The sequence below is a fragment of the Pongo pygmaeus genome, chromosome 1, assembly GCF_028885625.2.
Source record: "Pongo pygmaeus isolate AG05252 chromosome 1, NHGRI_mPonPyg2-v2.0_pri, whole genome shotgun sequence".
Classification (NCBI taxonomy): domain Eukaryota; kingdom Metazoa; phylum Chordata; class Mammalia; order Primates; family Hominidae; genus Pongo; species Pongo pygmaeus.
In genome coordinates this window covers 113,429,921-113,442,632 of record NC_072373.2, presented here as the reverse complement: position 1 = coordinate 113,442,632, position 12,712 = coordinate 113,429,921, and the positions used below count along the sequence as shown (strand labels likewise).

At 40.3% G+C, this 12,712-nt stretch overlaps 1 non-coding gene across 1 annotated transcript; it reads left to right on the top strand.

The window, feature by feature from the left end:
* The first annotated feature begins 6,514 nt into the window (after positions 1–6,514).
* Positions 6,515–6,730, top strand: LOC129022846 (small nucleolar RNA U3). Its single transcript, XR_008496578.1, has one exon. It is a non-coding gene; the product is annotated as a small nucleolar RNA U3 (small nucleolar RNA).
* The last annotated feature ends 5,982 nt before the right edge of the window (positions 6,731–12,712 follow it).

Here is a 12,712-nt window from a genome sequence, read left to right as displayed (position 1 = left end):
GCCTTCTGGACTGAGCCTTCTTAGTTAACAAATCCCACCAAACTATACTATCACTCCATCCTCAGTTCTCCAATTCTACAACGATTTATGAGAGATTTTGTCAAATACTATGACAGATTTCCCATAAACCATGTCCAAAGATCTATTACTCTGTTAAAATATTTCAGGGAGAAGAGGTTACTTTGTTATTCTTTTATTCATTAAGTTATCTAGTATTTACTGAGCATTGGCTCTGCCATTTATTAGCTGAAAGGCCCTGGGCCAGTTATTTAAATCACCAATGCCTTAATTATCTTATCTGTAAAATGGAGATAATAACCTCCCATACCTTACATAGCTAATGTTGAAATTAAATTAGATAATAAACCTAAGTTACTTAGAATGGTTCCTGGCAGGTGATAAATGCTCAGTAAATATAAACTATAAACCCTAATTGAACTACTTAGTGCTTATTTTTCTCAGTTAACACTACTTTCCCTCCTTTTCTGGTTCCTGGGTCCAAACCTCCTCCGGTGTTTATGTATTTTTAAATTGATACACAATATCTGTACATATTTATGGGATACATGCGACTTTTCATACATGAATACAATGTGTAATGATCAAATCAGGGTCATTAGGATATCTATCACCTCAAACATAAATCACTTCTTTGCGTTGGGAACATTTCAAGTCCTCTCTTCTAGCTATTTTGAAATCTACTGTAAATTCTTGTTAATTATAGTTGCCCTACTATACTGTCAAAGCTAGAACTTTTTTTTTTTTTTTTTTTTTTTGAGCAGAGTCCCACTCTGTCACCCAGGCTGGAGTGCAGTGGCGCAATCTCAGCTCACTGCAACCTCCACCTCCCAGGTGATCCTCCCACCTCATCCTCCCAAGTAGCTGGGACTACAGGCACACACCACCATGCCCAGCTGATTTTTGTATTTTTTGTAGAAACAGGGGTTTCACCATGTTGCCCAGGCTGATCTTGAACTCCAGGGCTCAAGCAGTCCTCCTGCCTTGGTCTCCCAAAGTCCTGGGATTACAGACGTGAGCCACCGTGCTTGGCCTGCAGAACTTATTAGTCGGATCTAACTGTACTTTTGTACCCAATAACTGACCTCTCTTCTCCCCACCCCCAACCTCTAGTAACCACCACTCTACTCCCCACCTCCATGAGATGAAGGGTTTCTTTTAGCTCTCACACATTTTGTTCTCCTTTGGCCTCTTCTGATGACTGCTGGCAGGTGCACCCCTCTCGAACTATGCAGCGCTCCCTCGGGATGGTCACCAGTTCACATGAGGATCTAGAGCCTTCTCTTTGTCTTCCTCGCTTTGGTTATTTGTGGTTTTAGCATTTTGATGGCATTTTTTGGGCTTCCCGGCCATCCCTTCTGTCAGGTTTTAAAGCTCTTTCTGGCAGGTGCCTGCAACCAGCCCCCTGAAGGATTAGTGACAGCTGCCGGCAGCCGGCCTGCTACAGGGAGGCACTGTGTAATCTGCCTTTGTTGGCCTAGGCCTGTTGTCAGCCAGCCCTGGGGTGACTGCACTGAGATTTCATAAGAGGGAAACATAACTTTCTCCTCTCTCTCTCTCTCCCCACTCCCCAGTCCCTCTCTCCCTCTCTCCCTCTCTCTCTCTAGTATTAGGATTCAGTGGGTTCTTTCCCCACCTCTTCCCTTGCAAAGTTTTTTCATATAAATGGATTCAGTATCTGAGCATTTTCCCTCTCCAAATTCCCTAATCCACAGTACACATACCTTTCTCCAGACATAACAATGTGTGTAATTATTTTATCCAAAAAAAGAGAAAGGGCAACGTGCAGTGGCTCATGCCTGTAATCCCAGTACTTTGGGAGGCCGAGGCAGGTAGATCACTTGAGCCTAAAAGTTCGAGACCAGCCTGGGCAACCTGATGAAACTCCATCCCTATAAAAAATACAAAAATTAGCCAGGTGTGGTGGCATGCACCTGTGGTCCTAGCTACTTGGGAGGCTGAAGTGGAAGAATCGCTTGAGCACAGGAGATCAAGGCTGCAGTGAGCCAAGATTGTGCCACTGCACTGCTGGCCAGGCGACAGAGTGACAGCCTATCTCTGAAGAAGGAGAATGAGAATGAGGAGGAGGAGGAGGAGGAGGAGGAGGAGGAGGAGGAGGAGGAGAAGGAGGAGGAGGAGAAGGAGGAGGAGGAGAAGGAGGAGGAGGAGAAGGAGGAGGAGGAGAAGGAGAAGGAGAAGGAGAAGGAGAAGAACAACAACAAGAAGAAGAACAATAAGAAGAAGGAGGAGGAGGAGGAAGAGGAGATTCCTTTCTTCTCCCATCTCCTCACTCCTCCATACTTTTAAGGCCACCTCAGGGTCATCATAATACCCAACTCTAGGGGAAACCATTTGTATGGTTTGCATGATAAACGGTGACCTTCTTGAATTGTGCAACACGGCAGCACAGCCTGACTCTCTATAGCTGGATCATCCTGCTCTCCATCCCATCTCTTCTTGCAGGCTCTTAATTCTTGATAGATGAAAATGTTGCTGGCTTGGAACATCACACTAAAGTACTAGATATGGGTGGGTTGTTAGGGGGACAAAAACATCTTGCTGACACAGAGGATACTGTCTGAAGAAGACAGCACTCAGGAATGCCTAGTGATTGGCATGATGCTGGGACTGGCAAGAGGGGGCCCAGGTGTGCCTCATAGTGTGCTTGTGTGGCATTCACCGTGGAGGAAAGGCAGCCAGCACTCACTGAGGACCCACATCAGCCCAGGCCTATACCTGAGCTTTCTCATGCTCTCTCACTTACTCTTCAATAGGCCCCATAGAGACGAGGACACAAAGGCTCAAAGAGATTTGGCCAGCCCCCAGAGTTGGTGAGTTGCAGAGGTAGGAGTCAAATCCAGGCTGTGTGGCTCTTACCCTCCACATGACAAGGCTACCTAGGAGGAGGAATATAGAAAAAAAAAAAACAGAAATAACTATAAAGAGGGTTGATGCTTGCTTGCTTGCTTGCCTGCTTGCTTTTTTCTTTCTTCTTTCTTTTTCTTTCTTTCTTTTCTTTCTTTCTTTTTCTTCTTCTTTTCTTTCTTTTTGTTCTTCTTTTCTTTCTTTCTTTCATAGAAAAGAGGCAGTTTTTCTTTTTTTTTTTTTTTTTTTTTGACAGTCTTGGTCTGTTGCTGAGGCTGGAGGGCAGTGACACAATCTTGGCTCACTGCAGCCTCCGCCTCCCAGGTTCAAGGGATTCTCCTGCCTCAGCCTCCCAAGTAGCTGGGATTACAGGTGCACGGCACCACACTCAGCTAATTTTCCAAAAATTACTTTTAGTAGAGATGGATTTCACCATGTTGGCCAGGCTGGTCTTGAACTTCTGACCTCAAGTGATCTGCCCACCTCAGCCTCCCAAAGTGCTGGGATTACAAACGTGAGTCACTGTGCCCGGCTGAAGAGCTAGATTTAAAACAAATTTTTTTTGTGTGTATTAGGTTCCTAGAGATGCAGTAATGAATTACCACAAACTGGGAGGCTGGAAACAACAGCAATATATCCCCTCACATTCTGGAGGCTAGAAACTCAAAATGAAGGACTGTGCTCCCTCTGAAGCCTCCAGGAAAGAATGTTCCTTGCCTCTCACTAGCTTCTGGTGGCTCCAATAATCCTTGCCATTTCTGAGCTTGCAGCTGCATCCCTCCAATCTCTGCCTTCATTGTCATGTGGCCTTCTTCCCTGTGTGTTTCCCCATGTGTCCTCTCCTTTTCTTGTAAGGACACCATTGGATTTAGGTCCCTCTCTAATCTAGTATAATGTCATCTTAACTGATGACATCTGCAACTACGCTATTTCCAAATAACGTCACATTTGAGGTTTTGGGTGGTCATGAATTTTGGGGGGACATATTCAACCCACCACACCTTGCTTCCCAGTTCTGCTCCAAGCCAGCCGAGGCTAGAGTCTAAAGCCCAGCACTGCCTCACTTTCAGATTGATTCCTGTAGAAATATCAGCTCAGTAGCAGTTCATCCAAGTCTACAGATGTATTTTATAAATTTATAAATTGATCCATGTGGTAGGAAAACATTATTAAGGGAATGCAGGGCTCTCGGGGCTTGAATTTCTGAAAGTGCTTCTCAGTGCCAGCAGCCTTGACCCCTTAGCATGTAGAAGAAACAGATGGTCTTTCTTGCTCAGGAGCTGGCCCTTACCACCTGCCATTATGTCTCCAATCTGGACATCCCTGTAATGGTGTCGATGCCCAACCATGTCCCTAAGGTGCCTCATGGCATGCTTGTGTGGCACTCATCCTGGAGGAAGATGGTCTGAGCATCTTCATCCTGGTCATCACCCAGGCAGGCCCTGCCTGACTAGTAACATTACACTGATGAGACATTTCTTGCAATTGTAGGTGGCCTGGATGTCAATTCAGGGTGTGCTGACACCTAGGCCAGTGTTCTTGGAGTCCATGCCAGTGTGTTCTTGTCCTGATGCTTCATCTGATTGTCTACAGACTTCTCTGCTGCCTTCAAATTCCGGGAATCCTGCACGCCAACAGTCAGCTCTGCCACACTCCTGCCTCCCTGCACAATGAAGGTATGCACCTACACCCAGCTCTTCACCTATGCCCACTGCTCGCCTCTCCTCTTGGGCATTTCCATTTGCCACTCTCACCACCTCCTGCTTGGGCCTCCAGGGGCTGCCTGTTCATCACACCTGGCCCTCATGACTTTCCCTAGCCATTCCCAGGTGAAGATGCCACCCACCACAGTCCCATGCTGGAGATGCCAGGATAAAAGGGGCAATGGAGTGGACCCAGAGAACTCTGCTCCTCCCCAGCCCAGAAGCTACCGAGCAACAGTAAGTGGAAGCCCCTGGCTGCATAGGTGGAGGCCAGGTAGACCACGCCTCACCCCATCCCAAAGAACAGGAAATGAACTGAGAGGCCCCTAGGCCCAGCCAGGGAGGAATGCTGCACATAGGCCTGTGATATGGATGCAGCCACACAAGTTTCTTTCAGAAGGAGAGGGTGGGAACAGGGGTGGCAGTCAATGCAATCTTCTCATAATTCCCAAGTGTTTTGCTAGAACAAAGAGCTAACCTCCAACCTCAAGTCTCTCTGCAGGGCACTTAGTTCCTTCTCACTGCAGAATCAGCAGCCCTGGAATCTGCCCAGGCTCCCCTCTTCAGCCACCCACTTTTATTTTTCTCTGTGGTACTTCCATCTGCTGATGTTGCCTGACTTGTAATGTGCCATAAAACAGATTTGATAATTTGTTTATTGTCTATCTTCCCACTAGAATATATGCTCCTAGAAGGTGGGGCTCCTGTCCCAGAGCCTAGAACAGTGCCTGTCCAAGCTGAAGTGGCACTTAGGCAAAGTCATTGAATGAATGCATGAGAGGGAAGCAGCCCAGTCCTGTCAAATGAGCTGGAAGAGACAGACTTCAGAGACAGTCTAATCTTTTTCTCTGTTAACATAAATAGCAGTCAAGGAGAGTCTCTTTAAAAGAAAAAGATATTTACCTGGGAATAGAGCATTGTATTAGGAATATGCATATCATAGTAAACTATGTACATGTTCAGGGAGGTAAAGGAAGACAGATTTTTAAAGAAAAAAAGAAAGAGAAGGATTACATATTTGTTTTGACATAATTATCCTTGGCTCCAAAGATCAATAACAAGGGTGATGCCAGTCTAGGCTTGGACAGGCAGTGGTGGGGCAGATGTCTTCGCAGAAGTCTTTTTTGTGTAAGGCTGCAATGGCCTTTGTGCAAAGTCATGGTTTTTACAGAGTCTTGTGTGACAGTTTTTGTTATCAGGCATACACGTATGAGAACTCTCTCTTCATGGCCTTTCCCAGCTCCATTTGTCAGGGTTCTTTCTTTCTTTTTTTAACATTAGTGACTCCATTTTGATTTTGATAACTTTCACAACCCTAATTTTTCCTGGAAGGAAACTGGGAGCAGTCCAGAGATTCTAAATAACTCCTCAGATTTGACACTGGAACTGGGTTTTGCATTTTTTCAAGAAACTTAAGACACGCTGCCCCATTTGCCCTTCCCACACACTCTCTGAGGGATGTGATGATGGTGGGAGAAGAAGCTTAGAGAGGCTAAGTTGCTCAGATGACACAGCCAAAATTTAAACTCAGATTTGTGTGACTCCAAAACTATGGCTTTTTAATAATTAGGTTGGGGATAACAAATACATTTCATTTCAAGAGCCAAGTGCAGTTAACTAGGATGTGACTCAGGGTCACCATTTTGAGGAGTCTGAGGCTCCTCAGGTTCAGTAGGTAAGAGTGCATGATTGATTAGCAATGTCTGCCACCAGCACAGGGTGGGGAATGACAGCGTTCTGCCATCCCTTCCACTAGGCAATGACGCAATATTAGGTTCCTTATCTTAGACTCTTTGTCCCTCACCATACTGCTTCTGAGGCCAATATTCCTATGGTTCCTGCCTCAGCAATGAGAAGACTATGACAAAGCTACCAAACACTGTCAAGTTGGAGGTGAGCAGAGCATGATTTCATTGGTAAGAAATGGAAAGACTATACTTTCAGGTATCATTTATACGATTTGTGGCTACAGAAGTTTCTCAGCGTGAGGAGCCCCAGAAACCATGAGGAGGAGACGCAGCATTCTCTGTAGCGCGTGGGGCCAGCTCTTGGTGTTACTTCGCTACAACTGCATTTGCCATTGATGATCATTCTTCTCTCATCTCAGGGAGAGTAGAAGGGAGAGAAGATGCAGTCTGAGTGATTCCTGTTTCAACATTTAAAAAGAAGAAAGAAAGAAAGAAAGAAACTGAATGCACATTTGGTCATTCCAGAATCCTTTGCCCATGACACAGGGCTTAGTATCACCTTTGTGTAGGAAGGACACCAATATGTTAAGTGTAGGGGAACAGATAATCCAAAATTATTTATATCTGTTTTTGGAAGCATCACATGACCTAGAGCGGCAGAGTTATCTCAATAACTATGTTTACTTGGGGTTATGTTGTCCTCTCGGAGTTCACACTGAGAGCGGGGAAGACAGCCTTGACATGTGCTTTGTGATGGTGGGACTGAACACAGCAGCTGAAGGAAACATTTGCTGCCAGTGATACATAAAGCAGAGACTCCATTTTGTCCACAATAGAGCATGAGTTGTGTATAAAAGGTCTGACCACTCCATGTTTGGGGATCCATGAATCAAGTCAGGGAACCCAGAAAATATTATTGAGTCATGAGCTAAGCCCTATAAAATGCCTTATATCACACACAATAACAGATATTTCAATTTTCTCCCATCTGCTGGGATATGTTCTGCAGGATGCTATGTAATATGGGGTCTGGATGTGGACCCTGAGCTCAAGGAAACTATGCCCCAGCTCAGGAGACAAGACTAATGTGCCTCTTACCAAGACACAACCTGCCCCGATGCCTCGATACTTTGTCTCCCTTCCTTCCCCATGAAGCAGCCTATCTTTATGCCAAATGCACGGGAATTCCTTGTAATTCCTCTGATAGTTTGTATTGTTTTCACCTCCATGCCTTTGCTACTGTTCCCAGACTACCTTGCAAATAGCTCTTCAGGGTTTTGATTTTTGTCTCTGCCCCACACCAGCTATGAGGTCCTGGAAAAGTTACTTAACTGCCTCTATGCCTCAGTTTCCTCCTCTTAAAGTGGGGATGACAATAGTTTTACCTCCTAGGGTTGTTGTAAAAATTAAATGAATTATCACATATTAAAGCACTTAGAAGCACACTCAGCACTTAGAAGGATTAGACAAGAGTTAATAATTAGTATCATCACTCACCTTTCAAGACTCAACTTGAACATTATCTCTACCAAGAAGCATTGCAAAAATTACCACAAACAAAGTCAAAAGACAAAAGATTACCTGGAAAAGAGCTTTGCAATACATATGACAAAGGACTGACTGGTTTCCTTAATTTATGGGGAACAAGTACAAATCTGTAGGAAGACAACAGTTCAATAGAAAACCGCCCAGCTGTCAGGAACATGCAGTTCACTGAGAAAGAAATACAAGTGGCCAATAAGCAAGAAAAGATGCTTAATTTCACTCATAATTATGCAAGTCAAAGTAGTAACAAGAAGCCATTTTTTTTGCTTATCAGATTGGCAAAAGTTTTAAAGTTTGATGATACCCAGTGTTGGCAAGAATGGGGGAAATTAACCATTTGCATATACTCTTGAAGAAAGTATAGATTTCTGCAGCCCTTTCAGCAAGCATTTTGGAAATATTTATCAAAACCAGAAATGCACATTTCCTCAAATGCAGCAATTCTCCTTCCGTTTATTGATATCCTCACAAAAGAATATATGTCAATATATGTCATACTACATTCTAGGGTTCTAAAACTGTGCCTGGCACATAGCAATTGCTCAATGAATAGTTGTTTTATAAATAGATTAACCAAAATGTTCATTGTAGCAATGTTGGCAATAGACAAAAACAAAAAACAACCTGAATGTCCAGCAACAGGGGAGATTTTAAATAAATCTTGCACACTCATACTATGGAGAATTCTGTAGCTGTTGCAACCAATATCATATATCTGTATATTCTGATTTAAGCAGACTTCTTTTGTTATTGTTGTTCTGTTTTTAAATTTTTTAGATTTACAAATAATAATTGTACATATTCAATATCATGATTTTCTTTTATTTGGATTTTATTTTATTTTTTCCTTTAATGGGATTGTTGGATCACGTGGCAGTTCTATTTGTAGTTTTTTAAGGAACCTCCATACTGTTCTCCATGGTGGCTGTACTAGTTTACATTCCCACCAACAATGTATAGGAGTTCCCTTTTCTCTGTATCCCCACCAGCAGTTGTTATTTTTTGTCTTTTTGATAATAGATATCCCATCTGGGGTGAGGTGATATCTCATTGTGGTTTTGATTTGCGTTTCCCTGATAATTAATGATGTTGAGCATTTTCCATGTATTTGTTGGCCAGTTGTATGTCTTCTTTTGAGAAATGTCTATTCAAATCTTTCACCCATTTTTCAATTTGATGGTTTATTTTTTTGCTGTTGAGATGATTGAGTTCCTTGCATATTCTGGATGTTAATCCCCTGTTGGATGAGTAGTTTGCATATATTTTCTCACATTCTGTAGGTTGTCTTTTTACTCTGTTGATTGTTTCCTTTGCTGTGTAGAAGCTTTTTCATTTAGTATAATTTCATTTATTTTTCCTTGTGTTGCTTGTGCTTTTGAGGTCTTATTCATAAAATATTTTCCCAGACCAATCTTCTGAAGCACTTCCCCTGTGTTTCCTTCTAGAAGTTTTACTGTTTTCAGGTCTTACATTTAGGTCTTTGATCTATTTTGAGTTAATTTTTTTATAGGGTGAGAGGTGGGGGTGTAGTTTTATCCTTCTGCATGTGGATATCCAGTTTTCCCAGCACTGCTTATTGAAGAGACTGTCCTTTCTGAAATGATTGTTCTTGGCACCTTTGTCAAAAATCAGTTGCTTGATACATGTAAATTAATTTCTGGATTCTCTGTATTCCACTGGTCTATGTGTACTTGTTTTTGTGCCAGTACTATGATATTCTGGTTACTACAGCTTTGTAGTATATTTTGTTTTGTTTTTAAGAAATAATTTAAAAATTGTTTGTAATAGAGACGGGGTCACACTATGCTGCCCAGGATGGTCTTAAACTCTTGGGATCAAATGATCCTCCTGCCTTGGCCTCCCAAAGTATTGAAATTACAGGCATGAGCCACTGCACCTGACCTAAAGTATATTTTGAGGTCTGGTAGTGTGATACCTCTGGCTTTATTCTTTTAGCCCAGGTTTGCTTTAGCTATCCTTTCCGAGTCCTTGGTGTTTCCATGCAAATTTTTTTAAAAAATTTTTTTTCTATTTCTGTGAACAATGTCCTTGGTATTTTGATAGGGATGGTGTTGAATCTGTTGTTTAGGTAGTATTGTCATTTTAACAATATTAAGTCTTCCAATTCATGACGATGGGATGTCTTTCTATTGTTTGTATCTTCTTAAATTTCTTTCATCTATGTTTTATTGTTTTCCTTGTAGAGATTTTTCAAGTCTTTGGTTAAATTTATTTGTAGGTATTTTATTTTTTGTAGCTATCATAAATGAGATTATCTTCTTGATTTCTTTTTGAGCTAGCTCATTGTTCATGTATAAAAATGCCAGCGATTTTTGTATATTAATTTTGTATCCTGCAACTTTACTAAATTCATTTATCAGTTCTGAGGTTTTTTTGAGAGCCTTTAGGTTTATATAATCATGTCATCTGTAAAGAGAGACAATTTGACTTCTTCCTTTCCAATTTGGATGCCCTTTATTTCTTTCTCTTGCCTAATTGCTCTGGCTAAGGCTTCTAGTACTATGTTGACTAATAGTGATGAGCATGGTCATCCTTTTTTTGTTCTAATTCTGAAAGCTTTTCCTCATTCAGTAAGATGTTAGCTGTGAGTTTTTCATATATGGCCTTTATTATGTTCAGGTACTTTTTCTATACCTAATTTATTAAGAGTTTTTACCCTGTCTGTATAAAGAATTAAAAAAAAATTAGCCAGGTATAGTACCATCCACCTGTAGTCTCAGCTACTCAGAAGGCTGAGGCAGGAGGATTGCTTGAGCCCAGGAGGTTGCGACTGCAGCGAGCCATGATTATGCCACTGCACTCAAGCCTAGGTGACAAAGTGAGACCCTGTCTCAAAAAAGAAAGAAAAAGAAAAAAGAGTTTTTATCATGAAGGGAGGCTGAATTTTATCAAAAGGTTTTCCTGCATCTGTTGAGATGATTGTGTTGCTTTTGTCCTTCATTTTATTGATGTCATGTATGACATTTACTGATTTGTGTATGTTGAACTGTCCTCACATTCCTGGGATAAATCCCACTTAATCATGGTGAATTATGTTTTTGATGTGTTGTTAGATTTAGTTTGACAGTATTTTGTTGAGAATTTTTGTGCCTATGTTTATCAGGAATGCTGTAGTTTTCTCTTTTTGTTGTGTTCTTGTTTGGTTTGGGCATCAGAATAATGCTGGCCTCATAGAATGAGAGAGGAAGAATTCCCTCTGCTTCAATATTTTGAAATAGCTTGAGAAGAATCAGTATTAATTCTTCTTTACAGGTTCAGTAGAATTCATCCAATCTTGAAATTTTTTTATTGGAAGACTTTTCATTACTGGTTCAATCTCGTTACTTGTTATTGATCTATTCAGTTTTTCTATTTCTTCTTGGTTCAATGTTGGTAGGGCATATGTATCCAGGGATTTATCCATTTCGTCTAGGTTTCCAAATTTATTGGTGTATATTTGTCTCTAGTGATTCTTCGTATTTATTTGGTATCCATTTTGATGTCTCTCTTTGTTTCTAATTGTATTTATTTGGGTCTTCTCTCTTTTTTCTTTATTAGTCTAGCTAATGGTTTGTCTATTTTTTAATATTTAAAAAACGTTTTTGTTTTATTGTCCTTTTTTTAGTCTTAATTTTGTTTATTAATGTTCAGATCCTTATTATTTCTTTTTTTTCTGCTAATTTTGGGCTTGGCTTGCTCTTGTTTTTCTAGTTCCTTGAAGTTTTTAGGTTGTTTATTTGAAATCTTTCTAGTTTTTTGATGTAGACATTTATTGCTATAAACTTATCTCAATACTGCTTTTGCTATGTTTCATAGATTTTTGTATGTTGTGTTTCTATTTTCATTTGTTTCAAGGAATTTTTTAATTTTATACTTAAATTCTTCCTTCACCCATGGGTTATTCAGGAGTATGTTGTTTAATTTCCATGTATTTGTATACTTTTGAGTGTTCCTCTTGTTATTGATGTCATTTTACTTCATTATGGTCAGATGAAATACTTGATATGAGTTTGATTTTTAAAAAATTTTTGAGACTTGTTTTGTGTATTACCATATGGTCAGCCCTGGAGAGTGTTCCACGTACTGATGAAAATAATGTGTATTCTGCAGCTGTTGGGTGAAATGTTCTGGAAATGTCTGTTAGGTCCATTTGGTCTATGGTGTGGTTTGAATCTGATGTTTCTTTGTTGATTTTCTGTCTAGATGGTATGTCCAATGCTGATAGTGGGGTGTTGACGTCCCCAACTATTATTGTAATTAGGGTCTATCTCTTTCTTTAGATCTAATATTTGCTTTATGTATCTGGGTACTTCATTGTTGGGTGCATATATATTTATAATTTGTATTTTATTTTGCTAAATTGGTCTCATTATTATATATAATGTTGTTCTTTGTCTTTTCATACAGCTATTAACTTGAAGTCTATTTTGTGTAATATAAGTACAGCTATTCCTTCTTACTTTTGGTTTCCATTTGCATGGAATATCTTTTTCCAGCCTTTCACTTTCAGTTAAGTGTTTTTACAAGTGAAGTGAGTTTCTTGGAGGTAGCATATAATTGGGTCTTGATGTTTTATCCATTCAGCCAGTCTCTAGCTTCTAAATGGAAAATATAATTCATTTGCATTCAAGGTTATTATTGATAAGTTAAGAAGACTTCTAATACATAAGGTAAAAAGAAAACAACTAAAATATCAAAGTGTAGAATAATAAACATTGTACATGATCATTAGTGTAAATAAAAAATATATACATATAAATATTCAAGTATTCTAGTATATGCATTTTTCTTTCCTGCAAAGATGACTTAGAAGTTGTTTTTATTTCCTTTGTAAAAAAAGAACTGGGGACAGGGAGGTGGTCAAAGAGAGAGAATTTTAGATTCATTTTATAT